General features: G+C 45.8%; 1 pseudogene; it reads right to left on the bottom strand.

Annotated features, from left to right (window-relative positions):
• LOC131273763 (factor in the germline alpha-like) overlaps positions 1–11,584 on the bottom strand; it is a 72,867-nt pseudogene that overhangs the window by 19,615 nt on the left and 41,668 nt on the right.

Here is an 11,584-nt window from a genome sequence, read left to right on the forward strand (position 1 = left end):
ATATTCCAGAGGTTTAACTGACCAAGTTTCATTTAAGCAGTAAGGGCAATATTGAAGGTATGAAGAGAAAAGTTTTACCCAGTCGACTAATTCTATTATTCTATAACCTTAAGATCTTCTGTACTGGGAAACTAAATATTACAGCATAGGAAAATCTTAACTGCTCTGCCTTTAAGCAGAAAAAAAAATCATTTTTGTTGTACAAAACACAAGGAAAACCTATGGCAGCCACCTGCACAAGTCTAAACACTGTGACCACACCACAACCCAACCATTCGCTTTGGCCAATAGACAATCGATCCCCATTGCAGGATGTGTCCTCCTAGCACCACCTGACCAGTACTGGGGGACAAGCAGAAGGAAAGAACCAATTCAGCAACACATTGTACACCTGGCTGTTTCTGCCCAAACTTGGCAAAATATTTCTCTTCTCTTTTCTCTCTCCTCATCTGTCTTTAAATACAAACCTATGACCTTCACTTGATCTGACGGCTTTTCTCTTGCTTCCATTCTTTTCATCCCTCTTCTATCAGACTTGCAGGTTGACTGGAACTTGAACTTTGTGACTTTTCTCTGCTTGGACACCAAATCTTTACCAATAATATTCCCTCAACCCTCTCTGTACAAGTTGACTTCCAGCCCACTCCTCTACTAACAAATGCTGAATCTGGTTGCTACCTCAGCACCCCTGTAGCTTCTCACAGCTTCCCATGGTGGCCAAAACTCTCTCCTCCTGGATCTTTTGACCCCACCTTGGGTCACCTACCTTCTTTCTCATGGCTCCTCCTTCCTCTAGCCAACAGGTGTTCCCTGGGGCTCACTTCTAAGGTCTCTCTTCTTCCCTTTATTGATTCATTTTCACACCTTCTGTAGAACAAGCCCATAAAACCAGCCCAGCCTTCCAATGCCTTTTGGACACTTCTGAGCTATGCCACTCTGATAACGGCGGTGATACCCGGGGTTTCATTTTGTAAAACAGGCTCTCGACATGCCAAGGTTCAGTTAAGTACTTAGCATTTATCATCCAGGTGCCCTGGACAGTGGCAAGAGCTAAGTGTATAGATGGTTAGGAATGTGACCAAAGCTCATGTAAACCTGGATTCAAATCTCAGCCTTGACATTTCTTAGCTCTGTGGTCTTAATTTTAGTTGCTCCTTCTATAAAACAGGGATTGGAACTAGCTGACAGAATTGTCAGACACGAACTGGAAGTATACATCAAGTATCAGGCACACAGAAAAGGCTCATTAGATGATAGCTAGTGACATTCTGAACTCCTAAGGCTTTACCTCAGCATCTTTGGCTCCTTCCAACACATCACTGAGAATTTGTATGTATTCAGTTGCCCCTTTAATGACATCAACTTTGCTAGGCTTCCTGCTTTGTGGAAGGAATGGCACAAGTGCCTTCAGTTTGACGAAAACACGACTGAGATTTTTATCTAGAAAACAAAAAGGTACAGTGACACAGAGAAGCTAATTTGTACATATACCTCCCGAACCCATGGAACGGGGCTGTGCAGCTCATGTCTACAGCCCTTTTAGCTGGCTGGCGAATCTAAGCGGCATATTCTGAAGAGCAGTAGTTCCTTCCACTGGCAGAGACTTTCAGGGCAAAAGGAGCAGCAAAACTCAGCACTGTGGCTGAGCCAGGGGGTACGTCTACATCGTCCCTTGACCGTCCCCCACCCACTGGAGAGGGCACCCAATGCACTGTAGTAGAGAAGCACTAGGAAGTCTTTGTTAAAAACTCCAAGTCAACTACACCAGGATGGAAAACCCCCTCCCCCATTCACTACCTTTATAAAGCCTGTAGGGTATTTAAATCACTCAGCCTCGGGTTGTTTAGCTGCAAAGTGGAGAACACCAACCTTGCAGCTTTTTGTGGTGAATAATGTACTGACAGGTAAAAATACCTCACCAAGCATCGCAGGCTTAGAAAGTCATCAGTAAATGGTACTGATGACTAAAATGGACACACACTTGTCTACTCAGGCACTGTGCCACCAACACTTCAAACTTTTCTAGCTGAGCTAATGTTATAGTGGCCAAAGAATCTGTAGTTGACGACACTTGAAACGTAGCTTGAGGTGACTCTTTTTTTTTGTCAGAGAGGCCAGAGGCCCTGGGCTACCAGCACCTCATTTTACTGGAGTGTGACACTTCACCACCCTCTTTTCCAGCTCTCAAGTCCTGGAACTCTGATGACCTTGTCCCTGGAGGACACAGGCCCTAGAGGAACTGGCTCCCCCTGGACACCACCAAGGATTTACTTTGAGACCAAATTGTGGAGGAAAATGTGGAAGGGGGCATCCTTTGCGACCTGAGCACTGGACCAGCTCACACGATCGGGAAACTGAGGCTCAACGTACCTGTACTAATGAGCTCTTTAAAAGCACCTGTCAGTGGAGACATTTTTGCAGCTGTCAGGAGCCTCAGCTGTCCCCCTCCGGGACCCGGTTCCCGCCCAAGGCCAGGCGGTGAGGAGGCCACACGAGAGGCGCTCAAAAAGCAGCCGGCTATGGTAGGGGCACCAAAACCACCGTCACTCCCCCGCCAACCAGGCGCACGAGGGGGACCTCAGGAGGTCCAAAGCCGCGGGGAGCGAGGCTGCCCGGGGAGGCTGAGAGGGCAGGGCCAGCCCGCCCGCGGGAAGGGGTGGGGGCGGCGGAGCAGCGACGGCCGGGTCGCCGAGGAGTCGCCGAGGGCAGACGCCTGAGCCGGCAGGTGGCAGCCAGCTGGGCAGCGGCCCGAACTGCTCCCGCAGCACGTCCTGCAGCACCTCGGCCTCCGGGGCGTCCAGGAAGGCGGCGGCGCCGGGCTGGGCCCTGACGGCTCAGGCGCAGCGTCCATGGCTGAGCGCGAGGCCGGGCCCGCCCCCCACAGCCCCTGCCCTGCTGGGGCAGAGGAGAGGCCGGGATCGGGGAAAATTGGGCCTCCAGGGTTAAAGGCAGGGATCGGCTTTTAACTAGCTCCACCAGTGATTACCATGAGCCTTGACGAACCGCACTGGTTCCTGAAATTGACTGCACCTGCCATCCCCGGGCGGGGCCGGGGGCGGGAGGGAAGCAAGTCCATAATAGACGATTCCAGCCCTATTCCTACATGTGTATTCAAAAAGACATCTGTATATATGCATAAATTCACATGCACGTACACGTATGCATAGACACAAATTGACTGCAATGCAAGGTTTTAGAAATCCATTTTCACATAAATGTTGTAGAAAAAGGTGAAAGAATAATAACAGAGAGCTCCTGCCTCCACTTCTACTATTTAATCACATTTGCTCCATCACCCTTTTCTATGAATTGTCCCATTTTCATTATTCTTTTTCTGAACTATTTAAGCTGCAGAAATGATGTTCCAACAGGGAGGGAAGAAGGAAGAGGAAGAAGAAATCCTCATTGTGTCTGGGCTATGCTGATTCCAGAAATTCCTGGGCCCATACTGATACGAATTGGAGAAGGGAAAGTGCTCTCTCACTATAGATGCCACCAATTTGGCCACCATCAGGGAGTCAACAGTGGACACCAAGGAGTTGTTCCTCACGAAATAGTTCTCAATGACAAAAGGAAAACTAGTCAGTTTAGGGTGAAACCACCTGGCAGGCACCCCTTTGACCAGGTGATCAAGGTTAGCATCAGCAGTGGGGGCACAAGTAACATCATGCACCTCCTGATGAGATGCACGGAGAAAAGCCGAGCTCCGTTTCTATGGGATCCCTGCCAAGAAGGCCTGACCTAAGTCTCAACATGAGGAAACATTGGGCAGATTCAGCCTACAGAATGCTTGTGTGCTTACACATATACACCTAAATCTACATCTATGTGTGTGTGTATCTTATGCATGTGTTTATTTTTAAAGCCATGAGTGCACATTAATATTTCCAATTCCAACCCAACACCTCAGATTTCTCTCTAGTCTTCCCCCTTTCCTTATTTTTAATTTCCTTCTCCAAGAGTGAGAATCCTGACCCCCATTATCCTCAATATAGTGATTTATTTGCCCAGTTGCTGTGCAGAGCCAATTTCCTAAGCACAACAGCCACTCCCTTGGCTCCCTCCTCCTCCCCAGCTCCCAGCCATGCCCCTCTCTAAGGGAAGGGCAAAGGAAAAAGAAGAGGACACACCAAATTGTAAACCATGGTTCCTAAGCAGCGAGTCTGGGACTGAGATATGATCTGTTCATCACCTCTTTTACATTGCTCGCATTTTTCACAGTGAACATCGGCCACTTTTGTAAAAAAAAAAAAAAAAAAAAGGATTTTTTTTTTATGAAAAACAAGTTTGTTTGGCCTAGGTACATTTGATATTATCTTCTGGTATGCAGACAGAAGGCAGCCAGAACCATTTGTGTAGGAATGAAGCTTAGAATGGAGATAGTTCACCTAGCCACTTAGTTTTCCTTGAGAACAGCAAAAATATCATTATTCTATTTTATTGCCAAACCCTTGAGTAGGCAAGCTGGTGTACATCAGGAGTCCAGTTTGAGAACCCCAGACTTTACTCCTTATTTTCTTTTTTTAAGATTTATGTATTTATTTCTCCCCTCCCCCATTGTGTTTGCATTCACTATCTGCTTTCTGTGTCCATTGGGTCTGTGTTCTTCTATGTCTGCTTGTCTTCTCTTTAGTTGGCACTGGGAACCAATCCTGGGACCGTCCAGAATGGGAGAGGGTTGCTCAATCTCTTGTACCACCTCAGCTCCCTGTTCTGCTGCATCTTTTACTGTCTCTCCTCTGTGTCTCTTTTTCTTGCATCAGTTCTCCACGTGGGCCTGCTCTCCTACTTGGGCCAGCACTCCGCTCACGCCAGCTCACCTCACGAACCAGCTTGCCTTCAGCAAGAGACCCCAGGAATGGATCCCTGGACCTCCTATATGGTAGACGGGCACCCAGTCACATGAGCCCCATCCTTCCCTTTATTCCTTCTTCCTCCTGAAGCAACCCCAGCTCTAACTTTCTGGCCTCTTGTGTGTTAGCCATCTGTTCTGAAGGAAAGCAATCATAAACTCATGTGAGCTAACATGTTAAACATGAGAGTGACTGGTGTTGATACCTTGACACCACATAGCATTTAGTTGACACAAATTTTCATCTGTGTAAATCTCATTGGTTCCTCATAACCCTGTGTTAAAGGCAGAAGAAGTATAGTTACTCCTAATGTATTCATTCACTCAAATATATTCATTGATGACTCCTATGACAGACATTGTCTTAGGACCTGGGACAGAAAGGACTATTAACTTACTCCTGAAGAGTTTGACATCTGAGAGAGCCCACTCTCTGACTGATAATAACCCTCTGATATGATGCAAGCTTCTAGTGACATGAACAAGGAAAGAAGGGCCTGATATCCTTTCTGAATAAAAAAAGGCAACATTCAAAATCTGTTGTGGGTAAGAACTCAGACACAGGAGTCTGACACTAGCCATGTGACCTTGGGCAAGTCACATACTCTCACTGAGCCTCAACTTCCTCTTCTGAAAAATAAAACCTACTCCACAGGCATTTGTGGGACAATGAATGAGAAAGCAAATGCACATATGATGCTTGCAGTGAAACATGTGGAAACAAGAACCTGCTTGTTCAGGCAAAGTCTTTCACTTTTTTGCCACAACTATCCTGCCCACATAATACGTATTTGATGAGTGAATGAATGAATGAATGATTAGGTAGATGAGTGAATTAGACATTCCTATGGAATACTAGGGGATAAGTATCGTCTTCCAGGCTGATGATATCATTGGTTGAGGTACACAGCTCCTATGACAGTTGCACTCATCTCGCACTGATCTAATGGCCTAGCAAGGATTTTCTGCTTTCCAGACTGCCTGACGTATCTGAGCACCTCTGCACCTCAGAATACATTGCTTTCACTGGGTTTGCTCCTGCCTCCAGCCCTTTCTTTTGGGTCCAAACTAATGCCATCCTCAAGTACTGCCATTTTGGTCCCTGAGCCCTAAATTCCTTGCTGTCCTTTTAAATGCCAGCTTGCTGGAGTCAGTCCTTGGGATAAGGATGGGAGCACACAGTGTACAGTGCCGCTGCAGAAAAGGAAGGGCTGCCTAGTTACCTGATGGTGCAGATGCCGGGTCTCTGAGCAAAGGGGAGAGGGGTGGGAAGCTGAGGCCAAAATTTTGCCTGTTTCTGATTGGACAGAGTTGCTCTGTTTTTTAAAAGCAGGGTGTCCACTTTTTCCATATTATGCTTCTCAGGCCTGCTCCTGGGGTATGGTAGGTAGGGGTACAACTTCTCCAGCAATGGAGTCACTCCTGTGTGAGTTTCCACTGCTGCTGCCAGTTTTGTCTTTTCCTCTGTCTTCCTAGCTACTTGAGAGGGAAATGAGAAGACCTCAAAACAGGTGCCATTTTAAACAGAGTGCCCCTAGTAGGCAATTTCCATAATACATTTTTTTTTTTCCATTTAAAGCTAAGAAAGGGAGAGTTAGACAGGCAGCGAGAAGTAACACCCTGCCTCTCCGGGGGTGAGTTGCGGTGGCCATTGTCCATCCCTGGAATCCAGAGTCACGGAGGGGACAGCTGTGCAGGTTTCACACAGAGCAGGCAGGGCGGAGCAGGCATTCCACAGGACAAACTGAAAACTTCCCTCCAGTCAGCTGAGTAGTCACTGTCCCCTCAGATGGCTCTAGTCAGGCTACAGAGAACTTAATTATGCCTTTCTGACATTCTTTTGGGGGATTTTCAGCATCCTTCAGAAGGAGAGAAGGGGCCAGTCCAGGCCTGAGAAGTGGCCCTGGGTGTTAGCAGTTTGGGGGTGGGGTTGGAATCCCCTCTCACTGGCCTGCCTCTGTCCACCACCTCTCCCTGTATCTTTGGAGAGCCCCAGGCTAAGGTGGGCTGGATTAATGATGCACAGCTGCCTGCTCCTCCAGACTGTCACACCCCCAATTTCCAGCTCCACGGGACTCCTTCCTGCAGCTCTGAGGAGGGACTTGAGCTGCTCACTACCTCGCCTCCTTATGAAACATGGGCTTCATTGGGGTGGGGCTTTTTATCTGTTTGCTTCACTGATGAATCCCTGAAACCTAGAAGAGTGTTTGCTACATAGTAGGGGTACAATAAATACTCCTTGAATGAATGCATATTGCTTAAAAAGTAAAATTCCTGAGTGCAGATTTAGCTTAGTGGTTGAGGTCATGGCTCTCAGATACGAGGTCCTGGGTTCAATCCCTGGTATCTCCTAAAAAATATAATGAAGTCTTTAGATTTAGTGGTTATCAATCTTCACATATTAAATAATAACACCGAAATATATACAGCAAAAGCTATCAGAAATAGAAGGAGAAAGTGGCAGAATGATCATCATATTAGAAGAGTTAAAAAAAATCATCAGAGAAATTGGCAGGTTGAGTAGACAAAACATATGTTTTATTGTAGTCTCTTTGAATACTAAAAGTTACAATCCTAATCTAATAAATGTTTAGCCTATGGATCAATTTTAGAAAATGAACATGTACTAACCAATAAGAAAATCTCAGTAAATTCCAAAAACGTAGGACATATTATTGAATACTGGCTTCTAATGACACAAAGCAAGAAAACCCTCAAACAAAGAAAAGAAATACAGGCCAAGAAATCAATAAACGCATCTCACTTACAGTTATAAATGACACAAAATAAGAAAACAATGAATAAACTATCAGGAAGTCAAATTCCAGCAACATACTAAGAAAATCATACACTATAACCAAATAGGTTGCTATTCAAGACATGCAAAGGTCATTCGTCATGAGGAAATTTTTCATGTGATTCAATATGTTAACAGAGTAAAGGATAAAGATTATTATTATTATTTTGATAGACATTGAAAAACCATTCGGTAAAATTCAACATTCAATTGTAATTTTAAAAATACCTCTTTTTGATTTGGAACTGAAGGGAATTTCCTTTACTTTATAAAGAGTAATTATCCCAAATCAACAAGCAATAAGCAATAGCGCAAAACTAGAAATAGTCACATTAATGTAAGGAACAAGACAAGGATGTCTGCTATCACTGCTTCCAGGCAACATTGTTCTGGAAGCTTTACCAATACAACAACAACAAAAATGTAAGAGGAGTAAATTCCAGAAAAGAACAATCATGGTGTTAGACATTTGCCATGATTACCAGGTCATCAGGCTGTGGCTCCATTCCGACTGACTGAGCAAGCTGCCTACGTGTGGAAGACAGCGTCTCTCCCCCCAAGCATGAGCCATATCACTGTGAGAATGGAGCAGAGAAGGACCTTCATCCCTTCCAGGCCATCAAACTCTCCTGCATTCCAAGAAAACCCTACTTCCTAGCCCACCACCCCAAGCCATACACAAGAACTCACTCTTACAGCCCTTTATTGACCCAAGGCTGTACTTGGACCCTAACCCCCTCCCCCTGAACCAACATTTCCCCGCCTACTGCTGTGCTGTATAAATTCACATCTGCACCTTCCACGAGGGGGCTGAGGTCTCTCTTCAGACCCCACCATGCTGGTGGGGGGACTGAAGTCTGTTCTTCAGACCCTCTCTGTTGGGAGAGCTGCTCAATAAATTCTTTGCTTATGCTCAGTCAGTCTCCGTGTCCCAGTGAACACCATTTTTCTCCAGCATATGGTGCCGAAAGCCCGGGACTGGGGTCCTGTTGAAACTGATTGACTGGTGAGGGGTCTCCCCTCCTCCAGGGCTGAATGCCCATCCAACAATGGACATCGGATCTCGGCTGGTTGAGTTACGGATTTCTCCACCAGATGATCCTGCTGTCTCTCTCTCTCTCCTTTCTCGTTGTCCAGGACAACCCACTGGGAAAACCTAGCGTGAGGTCAGGATCCCCATCATTCCCCAAGGGCCACGCCAGGCGGTATGCCTGCGTCCTTGTGGGAAGAAACCACTTGGCTCCAGGGATGTCTGGCTGCAAGAGCCGTTTCCCATTTCCTTGTAGATATCTGACTGATTCTTGGGGACACCTGTCTCTCTCAGAATCTTGCCCGTTCTAGAGATCCCTAGTTTTGCCCAGGCCACCTAAAATGGGGAATTCAAGTTCGCCTCCCCCCAAACCACACCTCTTGGCTGTTTCCTTCATAAACTTAAAATTCTGTACCTGAAAGGAGACATCAGACCTAAAAAACTCATTTTCTATTCGACCTCTTTGTGGCCGCAACACTGATGTAGGCTCTGGGTGGGGGCTGTTCATATTTTCGTAGATCACCTGAGCGGTATGTTTTCTGAACGGTGCCTTTGGAACAGTAAGAACTGCAGCCCTGCCCTTGATAACTCTGACAACAACTCCAGTCCCAGAGAAACTGTTTAGCAATGCTAACTCTATAAACTTTAAATATTCAGGGGAAATGCAAACTAAATGTGCTAAAAGCTTATCTAGAATGTAAAACATCCATGCTAAAACCTTACCTAGGATGTGAAAGATATATGCTAATTCAAGCCTATTGAGCACTGAGACAAAGAACCATTGGCCCTTCCTCTGTATGAAAGGAACTCAAAAATCTTGTTCCTGTTGGGATTTTGGAATGAGAAGCTCAGAGCCTGGGTGGTTGTAAATAAGTCATTTTTCCTTCCCAAAAATTATTCCTGAGTCCTGATCTTTCTGTATGCAAATACTTGACCCTCTTGACTTCTACAGCAATACCAATTGGACAATAAAAATCAATGCATTTTAATTCCCAAGTTCTCCAAAACTTAAAGAACTTTATCCAGACCAGTGGCAGACATGCAAGATTCCTTACGCTCAGGCCTTCTCTCATCTTGTATCCTGTTCTTCTTTTACACCAAAAAACTCTTCAAAAGCTTTCTTCTTCCTCCTTTCTGCCCCCCAAATCCCCTCAAAACCTTGATTTTGATCCAGCTGATCAGACTCCCCTGCACTGCCTCCATGTATTCCTAGGACAGCACCCCACCTCCACCCTCCTTATTCTCTGACTTCCCTTCTTCCCCTGTTGTAGAAGTCAAGAGAGGTTCAATTATTTGGGTACAGAAAGGCCAGGACTCAGGAATGATTTTGAGAAGGAAAAATGGTTTATTGAAGGCCGGCCAGACTCAGGAAATTTCTGTTTCAAACCAGAGCCCTGAACAAGATTTTCAAGTTCCATTTATACAGGGTGGGAGTCAAATGGTGCTTTTATGAAAGAAAACGACCTTCTTTGTTAGTTAAGTGTTTGCCTGAGTACCAGGTAGGTTTGAATTAACATATCTCCCACATTTCAGGTGAGCTTAAATTAGCATCTCGACTACATTCCCTCTAGATGCAACTTTGAAATGGCATTTACCCTTACATCCTTTCTGAACATTCACAGCCTATAGGGTCTATATTACTTAACTGGATTTCTAGAGACTAGGCACACTTGGATACAGAATTAGATAATTTTGAATTTATGCAGAGGCTATGTTATATTTCCCACTTGAGGCCAAATCCAAGTCCCCTTAAGCTTCGGCATCACCACCATCAGAGTCTCCTTGGACTGACTGGTATGCATATAGAGTTTGCAATGGTAAATTACCTCCCCAACAGGAGTCGTTGCCATGGTTACCAAGGGCAAGGCTGCAGCTTCTCACTGTCCCACACCCACAAGTCAGGACACACACAGCTTAGGTGATCTACGAAGAGATGAACAGCCTCCCACCCATAGCCCACATCAAGCAGGGAAAGCAAAACTGTGACCAGGAAGCCCTACAACCCCCTGTGTTTCTTCCTGGAGGGTCTTTCCGGATCAGGTCCTGTGAGAAGGGGTTTCCAAATGGGGCATGACAGTCTCGCTCAGCTGAGGCAAGGGCCAAGTGGGATGGAAGCTTCAGGAGACTGAGAGCAGTGGAAGTTGGGGCCAGAGGATACAGAGGAGGAACTTTGCAGAGGCAGAGCTCCAGAAATCTGCATAGGGTTCCCTGTGCATGCACAGAATGGTAGACCTCAGACCCAGCAAAGAATATTCTAGAAATCCTCATTGTATTGTGGTAGCAAAGAGCAGTCGGGTGTAGGCGGTATCCATGGCCAGGACATGAGAATTCTGAGAAGGAAGATGATTTGTTTTGACTGGCCAGACTCGGTGGACTCTTGTCCTGATAAATACAGAGCCCTGAATAGAATTTTTAGGTCCCTTTTATTCAGAGGCTATGAGTGGGGAGTCAAACAGTGCTTGTATGCAACAGGACTCTTTCTTAGTTTAAGTGTCTTATCTGAGTATTAGATTATTTCCTCCAGGTGAGCTTGAGTTAAATATCCCCCACCTTCCAGGTGGGCTTGACACATTTGGCTGGCATCCTCCCTGAGTACCCAAAGCCTACAGAGTTTATACTTCTCAACTGGCTTTCTAGACACATTTGGGTATAAAATAAGTTTGAAGTTATGCACAGGCTATGTAGTATGTCTTGCCCAGCTGGCAGACAGCAGAGTCCCTAGAAGGGGGAATGGGGATCTCAGGAAGAGGCTGAAGCCAAATATAAATCTCTGATAGAGATGAGGCAAGTCCAAAGAATAGAAAAAAAAGGTTTTTGGAGTTGGCAAATTGCTAGTAAAATCCAGCCCCAGTCCCCTATGCACACAAAGGAAATCCAGGGAACCAGAGTGATGCCTAGGACTTCC

Source organism: Dasypus novemcinctus, chromosome 17, assembly GCF_030445035.2.
Source record: "Dasypus novemcinctus isolate mDasNov1 chromosome 17, mDasNov1.1.hap2, whole genome shotgun sequence".
Classification (NCBI taxonomy): Eukaryota; Metazoa; Chordata; class Mammalia; order Cingulata; family Dasypodidae; genus Dasypus; species Dasypus novemcinctus.